Source organism: Octopus sinensis, linkage group LG13 (assembly GCF_006345805.1).
Source record: "Octopus sinensis linkage group LG13, ASM634580v1, whole genome shotgun sequence".
In the NCBI taxonomy this organism is placed as follows: Eukaryota; Metazoa; Mollusca; class Cephalopoda; order Octopoda; family Octopodidae; genus Octopus; species Octopus sinensis.
Genome location: NC_043009.1, coordinates 18,171,043 through 18,174,996, shown reverse-complemented (window position 1 = coordinate 18,174,996; position 3,954 = coordinate 18,171,043). Strand labels below are relative to the sequence as shown.

The following is a 3,954-nucleotide window of genomic DNA, read 5'->3' as shown; positions in this document are numbered from 1 at the left end:
ATTATGTACGTAAACTCTGACTCCACTATTTGTTTCTCATGTTGCAGACCTCCCCCGGCTATTTTCATTCACGATGCCAAGTTGTTTAATTTCTGTAAAATGAAGTAGAGACGATTGTTTAGCGTGTACGCGAGGAGAGGTGAGTTGTGTGTGTGCGTGTGCACGTGAGTGTGAATTGTTTGTGTCTGTTTCTCTGTTTGTGACGTAGTCCATAATGTCGGTGGATGTGTGTGTGTGTGTGTGTGTGTTCTGTATTCGTTGTGCGCTTTTGTGTGTGCATGGTGTGTATATGTATGTGTGTATATATCCATTAGTCTATGTTTCCTATATCGTTATTATCGTGTGTTTTATCAGATCGTTGTCACAACCGTGAAGAGTCCACCGTCTCTTAATTGAGATATTTTAAATGACCATAGTATGGCTGTTGTAAGGAGGAGCTGTTAGGGAACGAGGTGAGAAGTGCGAAGATTAACATAGCTAATGAATAGATAATCTACGCGATACTCTACTGTGTGTATAAAGAGTAGGGCGAACTGTTTAAATACTGATCATTCACACACACTGCATGCTGTTATATATATGTGGCATACACGTGAATATGCATATAGTACACACACGCGCTCGACATGTATAAATTGTAGCCGAATTAACTCATATCACATTATTCCATCTTGAACAAGGAAGAACACATTAGATAATGCAGACCTATAATACATGCTGGAATGGTTTTGATCATAGGGTTTCTTGATTAGACTTAATAGCAACCAGTTATACACACTTTCTCACACACACGTACAAAACGCTACTGCGACATTATATGATGCATTCTCAAGTTCTGTTAATCTCTGGATGAGAGCTTACTAATGCAGAAGTGAACTGGGTCTCTCTAGTTTCCATGACTTAAAGGTCATCATGACTTCTTATATCTTTGATGTTTTATCAATGGAAACTATATGTGTGTTTTTGTAAATCTATTGGTCGGTTAAATCTTTTGCTGTAACGAATCTACCACGCAAGACGTTCCAGCCGTGAACCCTCGTACTGTTTTCTTTTCCCTTCTTTTAAAGGGAAAAGAAACTACAATGTAAAGCAGCAAAGTCTATGTTCTGGTTCTCTGCGCTCTGAATTCAAATCGAGCCGAGGTCAACTTTCGGGGTCAATAAATAAAGAACCAGTTCAGTGCTGAGAACAGTCCTGCTCTCTCACTCTCTCTCTCTCTCTCTCCCTCTCTCTCTCCCTCTCTCGCTCACTCTCTCTCTCACACACACACACACACACACACACTATCTCTCACTCTCTCTCTCTCTCTCTGCCCCTCTCTCTCTCGTGTACTCCACTCTTAATACATTGTGTCAACGCTGATTCGGTCTGAGTACACCAAGAATACAGCTTTCTGTGAAATACTCAGCCCCTTACACGTTAACCGATCGCATGATTAGGAAAATAGTTGATAAAATAAACCATCGAAACATGGAGAATTCCCCACCAACTACGTTCTCTAATATGTCCTTCCGTTTTTATACATGTAGGGTATGACTCAATAGATTTGAGTGATATATTTAGTATATAGTAATGTATGATTACATAAAGTCTAACAGCCATCTTGTGCATCTGTCATCTTATCTATCTGCTATTTACTCTATAGACTTCATTCTCTATCAGCCATATTTTCTTTCAACCATCATGTCTACCAACCATTTTGTCTACCCTCAGCAATAACGATAACAACAACGTTTTCATACGTTGACGCAAGATTGAACTACGATACATTCTGACCTCATTATTTGGCTGTCATTCATTTCATTGACTTCGGCGCGATTCTAACGCATCACAAAGGACATATTACATTCTGCCAAGCATTTTTTCTATGCTATACTGTTTGGTCTCGTCTATGTAACTTACAAATCATCATTTGACGCCCACACTGCAGTAGTACTTATTTGATAGAACCTAGAGCTATGATAATCAAAATTAACTTTTGTAGAGATCTGAACTCAGGATGTAGAGATCTAAACTCAGGATGTAGAGAAATGTTTACGCCACGCCACGGCTGAAATCGTTTCTCGGTTCGGCGGTAGTCGTATCTAGAAAAGTGTCATTTATGGTAGTTCTGGCAACGGTTTTCATTTAACCTGATCTACTATCCTATGTCAATCACCCGTGGTTTTTCGACCTCGATTAGTTTAGTGTCAACAGTGTCGTTTACGAGATCAGCTGAGCTTTGAACGTACTTGACACGCAAACCTCAAGGGGAATCTTCCTGCCTAATGTCTGTCTTTTGTCTCTTACGACGTTAGCTTCCTAATAGAGATCTTTCTGATCCCCATTATATCAACTGTGGTATATTCCAAAATTTTATTTTGTGTCCATTCTCTGCTTCTTATGCAACCATCAGCTGTCATCTTCAACAGTTAATATTACTTTTCATTCCCCTCTAAACCTTCCACACCTAACTGTCATCTACATACAAGTCTTCACCGACTCCATGAACAGACTCCCCTAAACATCCACCAATGGGTTCGTGATATTCTTGTTTCTTTCAATAGTTCAAATACATAATTGCTGCACGTATCAAGAGGACATTATCGTACTTCTGCTTAACCATGAGTAGCCTCGAAGCCATTACCTTGGCCTCACCATCACTGAGCATCTGTCCTGATGAATCCTCAACATGACCAATCTTCATCACATAAACTAGTTTTTCTCTTCAAAGGCAGTAAATATTTCAGCTGCCAACAATTACTAACCAACTCCAAAGCCCCTCCTCGCTCACTTGTTTTTCTTTCTCCCATCACACATATTTCGTCCACTCTTTCAGTTCCTGTAGTAACTACTTTACCTGTACATCGGCCCCTCTAGAACCCTTCTCGGTCTATTATTTTGGCACCGCCGGCTTGCAAAAGCTCAAGTGGAACATAATTTTGCACTATCTACGGCGGTACATATTCTAAAATTGGAACGATACAGAGATTAGCATGGCCCCTGCGCAGGGATGACACGCAAATTCGTGAAGCGTTCCAAATTTTCTATTCTAACGGAGGGGCATCAGCATGGCCGCAGCTATGAGCTGAAACCGTAGGAAAAAATATCATCAGTTACAGAGGTCGTGCAAAAGCCACAGGTACAGCCTTTTCTGCAAACCAAAAATTTAGTTTTGAATAGCTCTGATAGAAAAAAATCTATTATCATAGGTGTTCAGACTGTAACGATTCGGTCATTATTTTTCCAGATATTTAATGCGGTACGCTAAATGACTTTATGTAGAGAGAGTCTAGTTTAGTAGTATATGGTTGCTTAAGTAGCATGTTATTTCTTAATGCTAATAATATTGTTGTTACTATTGCATCTAAAAATCAAATCATTTTTTAATTAGAGCAGGTGAGGTAAAACTGATACTATATATGTTTCAAAATATAACAAAGAATAACTTTAACCTCTACGACATCAACATGTAAGATGCGAGTGGAAATCCTGATTTGCTGGTAAAGTAAATCTGTTTGTATATTAGAAATCAGCGTCACATATATTATGCTAGGCGACCCTAGTGTAACGTTAAGGGAAAAGGTACAGTCAATCGACTAATTTTGTTGGGCTCATTTCGTTGGCTGTCATAAAGGCTGCTTGAGAGACTCCGCATCAGAAATGCTCCCGGCCTATCCAGATAGAGTTACTTTTATAATTTCTAATAAATCTTTGCGTAAAACTCAATAAGATTAAGAAATGTCAATAAGTGAAGATACTTAGTGTGAGAGGTAAGAAACCATAAATAAATGTTACCCTGTTTGCTTCAATTTTTGCCTGACTCGAGATTTGCATGGATCACTGGAGCAATGCTAGTATTACAGTGAATACTCGTAAAAACTGCACGTTAATTTTTGTGATTGGCAAGTAAAACGGAATTTGATATAGATATACGGTTACAGACAGACGATTTCCGCCCCCTTTTTTCGTACA

The 3,954-nt window shown here is 39.1% G+C and overlaps 1 non-coding gene across 1 annotated transcript; it reads left to right on the top strand.

Annotated features, from left to right (window-relative positions):
- Positions 1 to 2,923: 2,923 nt before the first annotated feature.
- On the top strand, positions 2,924 to 3,027 carry LOC115218717. The gene has a single exon (XR_003882262.1). It is a non-coding gene; the product is annotated as a U6 spliceosomal RNA (small nuclear RNA).
- The last annotated feature ends 927 nt before the right edge of the window (positions 3,028 to 3,954 follow it).